The 9,777-nt window shown below is 44.3% G+C and overlaps 1 pseudogene; it reads left to right on the forward strand.

Moving 5' to 3' along the window:
- The first annotated feature begins 242 nt into the window (after nt 1-242).
- On the forward strand, nt 243-361 carry LOC119467069 (annotated as a pseudogene).
- The last annotated feature ends 9,416 nt before the right edge of the window (nt 362-9,777 follow it).

Genomic DNA, 9,777 nt, shown 5'->3' on the forward strand with positions numbered 1-9,777 from the left:
CCAAGTAGCTGAGATTACAGGCATGCACCACCATGCTTGACTAATTTTTTTTTGTATTTTTAGTAGAGACAGGGTTTCTCCATGTTTATCAGGCTGGTCTCAAACTCCTGACCTCACATGATCCATTGGCCTCAGCCACCCAAAGTGTTGGGATTAAAGGTGTGAGCCGCTGCACCTGGCCATTTCTTTCTTTTTCTTTTCTTTTCTTTCTTTCTTTTCCTTTCTTTCTTTTTTTGTCTTCTTTCCTTTTGTAGTTCACAAGTATGTTGCGTATCTACACTCAGTGTGAGCTGTGCCTCCCTCAAACCTTGTTAGGATGTCGACATATTTATCACATTAGACACCTCACACCTGTCTGATGTCATAAATAAAATATGTATATTCTCAGCCAGGTGAGGTGGCTCACACCTAGAATCCCAGCACTTTGGGAAACAAAGGCTGGTGGATTGCCTGAGGTCAGGAGTTTGAGAGCAGCCTGGCCAGCATGGCAAAACCTCACCTCTACTAAAAGTACAAAAAATTAGCTGGACGTGGTGGCATGCACCTGTAATCTCAGCTACTCAGGAGGCTTGAGGCAGGAGAATCACTTGAACCCAGGAGGGGAAGCTGCAGTGAGCCGAGATCGCGCCATTATACTCTAGCCGGGGCGACAGAGTGAGACTCTGTCTCAAATAAATAAATAAATTATCATTTATTGCTTCAATTCAATAAATAATTGAATAGTAATAACTAATATTAAGTAAGTGTCTATGTGCCAAGTCCTGAGCAAAGCACTTTACGTAGACTATTTTATGTTATCCTCACAGTAACCCTATGTGGTAGGTTTCATTAGCATTCTTATTTTTCAGAGTCTGTCTGCATCAGGACTTATGTACTCAGGTCAAGAAATATTCCTGGTGCACCTGTTATGTGCAAGGCACTGTCCTAGGCATTTTTGAGGCTGTAAAGATTGCAACACAAGTGATGATATCACAATTTAGTAAAGAGCTATGAGGTTTCATTGGAGAAATACAATTGCTTTGGTAGCTCAAAGACAGGAGTGACCACATCTCTAAAGGAATCCAGAAAGGCTTCATTGAGCAGATGTTAATATATCAGGACATTAAAACCAAGGAGGCATCTCACCTTTCTTCCCCCAAACCACAGGGGCTCTGCCACCGGCCTTTGACAGATGCACCACTGCAATAGAATGCTGCCTACACAACTCCATTTTGGATTTTGGGCATGGGATTTTGAATCTCCATTTTCCCAAGCCATCACTCTTTGTGACTCTGATTTTGTGTTTTGATTCTGCTTCTTGGTGGTATTATCTACTCATGAATTGGTTCCGGACCATGGCCTGTTCCAGCCTCAACCTGTCCTACATTCCCTGGAAAGAACTGATAGGACTCAACAGATGATGTCTATATAGCCCTTTAAGTTCTTCAAAGTGTCTTCATACCTAAAGAAAGATAGGAAGATTTTAAAGTGTATCATCGTGTCACTGAAACCAATTATTAAAAAATATACATAGCAAGAAATATTGGATTGTATCTGGCAGTGGTTATGAACATGCAAGGCATTTGGGGTAAATATCTGGGGCACATAATAACAACCCTGACTCCAACCCACTCGTATATCTTCAATTCATATTTTGTAGATGATCTGTAATAACATGCCATCAAAAAAGAAATACAAAAGGCCAGGCACGGTGGCTCATGCCTGAAATCTCAGCACTTTGGGAGGCCAAGGTGGGTGGATCATCTGAGGTCAGGAGTTCAAGACCAGCCTGGGCAACATGGTGAAAACCCATCTCTACTAAAAATACAAAAATTAGCCCAGTGGTAGGCTCACTGCCTGATTGCAGCAAGCAACCAGGTGCCTGCCACTATGCCCAGCAATTTTATTTTTTTTATTTTTTTTATTTTTCATAGGGATGGGGTTTCACCATGTTGGCCAGGCTGGTCTGGAACTCCTGACCTCATGGGATCCACCCACCTGGGCCTCCCAAAGTGCTGGATTATAGGAGTGAGCCACTCCTATAATTAGGTTGGCTTCCCTCTGTACAGTGGGAGAAATTCTTAGAAATGGCAGAAGTTAGATGTTAAGTCAAAATATTTAGTAAAGATTAGATTTTTCTCTCTGTGGACTAAGACGATAAGACAAGCACCACCTCTCAATTGACAGGGACAAATTGACTTTCTCCAAGATGACCTCAAATCAGACTCAGAATGTGCTTATCAGGTGCCAGATAAAGACACCTACTGCAAGCTGCCCACGCCTCTCCTCGCTTATTCACAGGTTACTTTCCTTAATTAGGCCTTCCCTGGCCACCCTGTCTAACAATACACGCCCCAGAGGCCCTAGCCTCACCTTGGCTTTATTTTTCTCTTGCATACCTGTCACTATGCAACATACGATGTATTTTACTTATTTAACTGATTATCTGTCTGCTATCCATGAAAACAGAGTTTCGTCCGTTTTATTGCCTTTTTATTTACAGCAACTAGAACAGTAGCTAGCACATAGTAGGCACTCAACAGGTGTTTGTCAAATGTATAAATGAATATTATTCATAATATGACACAATAATTGCTTTTTTTTTTTTTTTGAGACAGAGTTTTGCACTTGTCCAAGCTGGAGTGCAGTGGTGTGATCTCGGCTCACTGCAACCTCCACCTCCCAGGTTCAAGCAATGCTCCTGCCTCAGCCTCTGGTGTAACTGGATTACAGGCATGCACCACCATGCCCAGCTAATTTTGTACTGTGCTACTCTTTTTTTTTTTTTTTTGAGACGGAGTTTCACTCATGTTACCCAGGCTGGAGTGCAATGGCGCGATCTCGGCTCACCGCAACCTCCGCCTCCTGGGTTCAGGCAATTCTCCTGCCTCAGCCTCCTGAGTAGCTGGGATTACAGGCACGCGCCACCATGCCCAGCTAATTTTTTGTAGTTTTAGTAGAGACGGGGTTTCACCATGTTGACCAGGATGGTCTCGATCTCTTGACCTCGTGATCCACCCGCCTCGGCCTCACAAAGTGCTGGGATTACAGGCTTGAGCCACCGCGCCCGGCCTGTGTTACTCTTAAAAATAGCAATTATTGGCCGGGAGCGGTGGCTTATGCCTGCAATCCCAGCACTTTGGGAGGTGGAGGTGGGCAGATCACTTGAGGTCAGGAGTTTGAGACTAGCCTGACCAACATGGAGAAAACCATACAAAATAAGCCGGATGTGATGGCGCATGACTGTAATCCCAGCTACTCAGGAGGCTGCGGCAGGAGAATGGCTTGAACCTGGGAGGCAGAGGTTGTGGTGAGCTGAGATGGCGCCATTGCACTCCAGCCTGGGCAGCAAGAGCGAAACTCCGTCTCAAAAAATACATAGTAATAGGTAAATTTTTGGCCGGGTGCAGTGGCTTACACCTGTAATCCCAGCGTTTGGGAGGCTGAGGTGGGTGGATCACCTGATGTCACGAGTTTGAAACCAGCCTGACAACACAGTGAAACCCCGTCTCTATTAAAAATACAAAAATTAGCTCGGCATCATGGCATCCGCCTGTAATCCCAGCTACTAGGAAGACTGAGGCAGGAGAATCGCTTGAACCCAGGAGCCACAGGTTGTAGAGAGCCGAGATGGAGCCACTGCACTCCAGCCTGGGCAAGAAGAGTGAAACTCTGTCTTAAAAAAGAAAAAAAAAAATTATAGTAATAGGTAGTATAATCTGATTTGAATTCATGCCAACCAGACTGTGCAAAACAGATTGTTTAATGGTAATAATTTGATCAATGAATAGAATAAGTCGGTTGGGCATGGTGGCTTACGTCTGTAATCCCAGCACTTTGGGAGGCCGAGATGGGTGGATCACCTGAGGTCAGTTCAAGAACATCCTGGCCAACATGGTGAAACCCTGTCTCTACTAAAAACACAAAAATTAGGCGGGTGTAGTGGGGCATGCCTGTAGCCGCAGCTACTCAGGAGGCTGAGGCAGGATAATCACTTGAACCCAAGAGTCAGAGGTTGCAGTGAGCAGAGATCACGCCATTGCACTCCAGCGTGAGCAAGAGAGCGATCCTCCATCTCAGAAAAAAAAAAAAAGAAAAAACTCCACTAGATATAATTAGAATAAAATTCAAGGATTTTTGTTTTTGGCATTTCTTGTAAATATTCGATGTGGTAATTTACAATGTAAAAATAAGGTTTAGGGGGGCATGGAGGCTCAGGCCTGCGATCCTGACACGTTGGAAGGCCAAGGCAGGAGGATAGCTTGAGCCCAGGAGTTCAAGGCTGCAATGAGCTAGGATTACACCACTGCACTCCAGCCTCGGTGACAGTTCAAGACTTTCTGTCTGTTTATTGTTGTTGTTGTTGTTTTTAAAAAGCCAATAAAATCTAAAATAGTATTTGCTAAATTTTTAGAAACTATAGGTAATGGAAATAACCACAAATACATCAGAAAACCAATATTCTAAGTAAATTGTTTCATGTGGCCTGCATTAGAAGATTCCATTTTAAACATTTTGTGTGGAAACACTGTTCATATTAAGTTAGCAGTTTCACTAACCTTTAACATTTATATAGCAAAATGGTTTAACTATTCCCAGAATTTTATTTCCCACATCATTAAATATTTTGCATTTTCTCTCCTAAGCTAATTATCTTTGTAATTTGTTTAGTCTTTTTTTTTTAATTCTTAGCTTTTTCTATACCCTGTACACATTCTCAAACCTCTTTTTCTTTTTCGTTTTTTGAGACAGGGTCTCGCTCTGTCACCTAGGCTAGAACATAGTGGCACAACTAGGACTCACTCATGGCCTCAACATCCCAGCCTCAAGCAATCCTCCCAAGTAGTTGGGACTACAGGTGCATGCCACCATGCCCAGCTAATTTTGTATCTTTTTTGTGGAGACAAGATCTCACTATGTTGCCCAGGCTGGTCTCAAACTCCTGGTCTCAAGCAATCCTCCTCCTTTAACTTCCCAAAGCGTTGGGGTTACAGGTGTGAGACACTGCACCGGGTCTCAAACCTTATTTCTAAAAGAATAGACTCTACATCTTCCCTCACAAGAAAAGGGTTCTGTTGATTGTCTATATTTGTCTGTGTTGGTTTGATTTTTGTAGAGATGGGGTCTTACAATGTTGACCAGGCTGGTGTTGAACTCCTGAATTCAAGAGATCCTCCTGCTTCGGCCTCCCAAAGTGCTTGGGTTACAGGCATGAGAACTACACCTGTAATCCATCTATATTTGGAAAACAAAAATTGTTCATGGGAAATGAGCGAAATTGATTAAACAAAACAAGCATGTGCCGCACCTGACTCTATACAGAACTCTGAGGTGTGGAATATCAGGATGCACAGACAAGCATCTGACCTCTGGCAGCTTGCAATTTAGTGAAGGAGAGAAAGACACATATAGAACTTAAAGACACCTTTACAGAAAACTGAAAATGCTTGTGGTGTAAACATGAGCCTACCAGAAAAAAGAAGAGATTTTAACTTTAAATGTGGGTCTTTAAAAATAAATGGTCCACGTGGTGACTTACTTCTGTAATCCTAGCAGTTGGGGAGGCCAAGGAGGGCGGATCAATTGAGGTCAGGGGTTCGAGACCAGCCTGGCCAACACGGCAAAACCCCATCTCTAATAAAAATACAAAAAATAGCCAGGCATGGTGGCAGCTGCCTGTAATCCCAGCTACTCAGGAGGCTGAGGTGGAAGAATCACTTGAACCTGGGAGGTGGAGGTTGCAGTGAGCCAAAATCGCGTCATTGCACTCCAGCCTGGGCAACAAGAGTAAAACTCCGTCTCAAAAAATAAATACATAAATGAATACAAAATAAAATAAAATAAATGGCCCTAAATCACAAAAGACAGAAAACGGCTGTTTTTTGAAGGTGTGGTTGCAAAATGAATCTTATTATCACCACCATCACCATCTCCATCATCAAAAAATGATCACTATGTGGCTGTCAGTCCATGATTATTTTGCAAGATTCCCTGGGTTGTTCAGATTTTGAGAAGTCCTAGGCCTCAGAAGTCCTATCACCTCTCTCAGATGTGTAAATTCACTCTAGATTAGCACGCTTCAAATAGCTCTCCACATAATGGTTAACTTCCTCTTAAAGCTGTGGTTTAAGTCTCAGGAGAGCATTATTCATTCACTCACCATTTGTTGAAAGCCTACTAGGTGTCAGGCCCTCAGGAAAAAAAGTCATATCAATTATCAGGGAGTTCTTTTCTTCCACAGCACAAAGTCCAGTTTGCAATTAAATACGTGTTTGTGGCCAGGCGTGGTGGAGTGGTGGCTCACGCCTGTAATCCCAGCACTCTGGAAGGCTGGGGTGGGTGGATCACCTAAGATCAGGAGTTCGAGACCAGCCTGGCCAACATGGTGAAACCCCGTCTCAACTAAAAATACAAAAATTAGCCAGGTGTGGTGGTGCATGCCTGTAATCTCAGCTATTCAGAAGGCTGAGGCAGGAGAATCACTTGAACCCGGGAGGCGAAGGTTGCAGTGAGCTGAGATCACACCATTGCACTCCAGCCTGGGTGACAAAATCAGAACTTCAACTCAAAAATTAATTAATTAATTAAATATGTGTTTGTGCAGTGATAATTTATTTGAAGTCTGGCTCCCACATTACACTGTACCTACCTTGAGGCAATATACTAACTTACAGGACTGTGAAATCATACTGCTGGGTTCAAATCCTAGCTTTGCCACTTACTTGCTCTGTGACTTTGGACAAGTTAGCCTCTCAGCACTTCAATTTCATCATCTGCAAAGTGATACTAGTACCCACACTTAGGGTAATTGTGAGGATTTAACAAAGTGTGATTCATAAAGCCCTTAGTGGAGTGCCTGCCATATAGAAATGCTCAATAAAAGGTATTTTTAGGGCAGGAAGCCTTCACCTTTGCTTACTAGTATAGTGCTTGTGACTGGCACCCACAGGTGCTAAATATTCATTTTGGTCACACAGGAAGACATAGAGTAGGTACAGAAATCACTGTCAAATTCCTTAATTCGGTCAATAAAACTTTGAGTGCTTCCTACACGCCAGGCATGGTTCCAGGCAGTCGATACAACAGTCAAAGATCCCTGTTCTTGTGGAGCTTATAATACGATGGAAGAAAGGCAGGCCAAAAACATAATGTATGTATTAGGTTGGTACAAAAGTAATTGCAGTTTCTGCCATTAAAAATTGCGAAAGCGGCCAGCCATGGTGGCTCACACCTATAATCCCAGCATTTTGGGAGGCCAACAGGGACAGACCACTCAAGACCAGGCTGGCCAACATGGTGAAATCCCATCTCTACTAAAAATGCAAAATTTAGCCAGGCGGGGTGGCAGGTGCCTGTAATCCCAGCTACTTGGGAGGCTGGGGCAGGAGAATTGCTTGAACCCGGGAGGCAGAGGTTGCAGTGAGCTGAGATCGTGCCTCTACTCTCCAGCCTGAGCAACAGAAATTCCATCTCAAAAAAAAAAAAAAAAAATTGCAAAAACTGCAATTACTTTTGCATCAACCTAATAGAAATGCTGTAGTTGGCCGGGTGCAGTTGCTCACACCTATAATCCTAACAATTAGGGAGGCCAAGGCAGATGGATGGCCCAAGCATGGGAGTTTGAGACCAGCCTGGACAACATGGTGAAACCCTGTCTCTACCAAAAATACAAACAATTGATGATGCATACCTGTAATCCCAGCTATTCAGGAGGTAGGAGCATGAGAATCATTTGAACCCAGGAGGCAGAGGTTGCAGTGAGCCAAGATTGCTCCACTACACTCCAGTTTGAGGGACAGAGCAGCTCCATCTTAAAAAAAAAAAAAAAAAGAAAGAAAGAAACAATTAGCCAGGCGTGGTTGCATGACTGGTCCCAGTTACTGGGGAGGCTGAAGAGGGAGGATCACTTGAGCCTCGGAGATGGAGATTGCAGTGAGCTGAGACTGTGCCACTGCACTCCAACCTGGGTGACAGAGTGAGACTCTGTCTCAGAAAAAAAAAAATAGAGGCTGGGCGCAGTGGCTCTTATCTGTAATACCAGCACTTCGGGAGGCCAAGGCAGGTGGATGACAAGGTCAGAAGATTTAGACTAATTTCACCAATATGGTGAAATACACAAAATTAGCCAGGCATGGTGACGCATGCCTGTAGTCCCAGCTACTCGGGAGGCTGAGGCAGGGGAATTGCTTGAACCACAGAGACAGAGGTTACCGTGAGCCGAGATCGCACCACTGCACTCTAGCCTGGTGACAGAGCAAGACTCCGTCTCAAAAAAAAAAAAAAGAGAAAAAGAAAAAGAAATAAATGCTACAGCCCAAACACAAAATGACAGGCATGAGCCACAGTGCCCAGTGAAATGTTATAGAATGTTTGACAGTGACAGGTGCTAAAGGACAAAACAGCATAGAGTAAGGAGGATTGGGAGTGCAAGGGAGGGCGTTGCAAGTTTAAATACCTGGTAAGGGTAAGCCTCCTTGAAAAGGTGCTATTTGAGCAAAGACTTAAAGGAGGTGAAAGAGCAAATTGTGCAATCATCTAGGTAGGGAATCGCCAATGCCAAGGGCCTGGGGCAGGAGCGTGTCCAGCCAAAGAGCACAGGGGACTGTGGCTTCAGTAAGATGAGAAGGGGCCACACGGTGGCACATGCCTGTAGTCCCAGCTACTCGGGAGCCTGAGGTGGGAGGATCGCTTGAGCCCAGGAGTTCTGGGCTGTAGTGTGCTATGCCGATTGGTGTCCGCTCTAAGTTTGGCGTCAATATGGTGACCTCCCGGGAGCGGGGGACCACCAGGTTGCCTAAGGAGGGGTGAACCAGCCCAGGTCAGAAGCTGAGCAGTCAAAACTCCTGTGCTGATCAGTAATGGGACCGCGCCTGTGAATAGCCACTGCACTCCAGCCTGGGCAACATAGTGAGACCCCATCTTTAAAAAAAATAAAATAAGAAAAGATGAGAAGGTGTATAAGAGGAGATCAGAGAGTTAAAGGTAGGTTAAAGGTGGGCACAAATCAAGTCAGTCAGACCATGGTGAGATACAGACCATTGTGAGAGCTTTGGCTTTTACTGGGTAAAATGGGAGCCCTGTTGAGCAGAATGACATATTCTATCATATACAGAGATGTAGATATATAGATGTATATTTAAGAATCCATCCAGTTGTTTTCTCGAGAATAAATTGGTAAGGAAAGGAGACCAGTTATGCAGCCATTATTTAAAATAAATATCTTTTAAAAACAGATGGAAGATGACGGTGATATGTCCCAGAGGTAGTGGTAAGTAGTCAGATTCCGGGTGTATTTGGAAGGTGGAGTCATCAGGATGCCCTGACAGATTGGTGTGAGTTACAGAAGGGAGAGACTGGTGTCAACCCAAGTAGAGAAGCCTGCGAGTGGCCAGAACTGAGGTGGGGTGGAGGGGGGGTGTCCTGAAATCAGTTTTGGGCACTTGAAGTGGGGGCTATTAGATAATCAAGTACAGAAGCTGAGCAGGCATTCTGAAGTATACAGGAGAGTTCACAGGGAACTTGTGAAAGTGTAGGGAAAGATGCATGAAAACATAAAATCGTGCACGTTGTAAGATATGATCAAAATGCTACCCGAGCTCAGAATAATAAGTGGGCTCTGCCAAGGAGGGATGAGTGAGCTTTAGTATCTTGAAGAATGAGCCAGATTCTTTAGTGAAGAAGGGAGAAAGGGTGTTACTGAAAAGGGAAAGGACAGGCTGGGCGCAGTAGCTCATGCTTGTAACCCTAGCACTTTGGGAGGCCGAGGTGGGTGGATCACCTGAGGTCGGGAGTTCAAGA

The sequence above is a fragment of the Cebus imitator genome, unplaced genomic scaffold, assembly GCF_001604975.1.
Source record: "Cebus imitator isolate Cc_AM_T3 unplaced genomic scaffold, Cebus_imitator-1.0 Scaffold257, whole genome shotgun sequence".
Lineage (NCBI taxonomy): Eukaryota > Metazoa > Chordata > Mammalia > Primates > Cebidae > Cebus > Cebus imitator.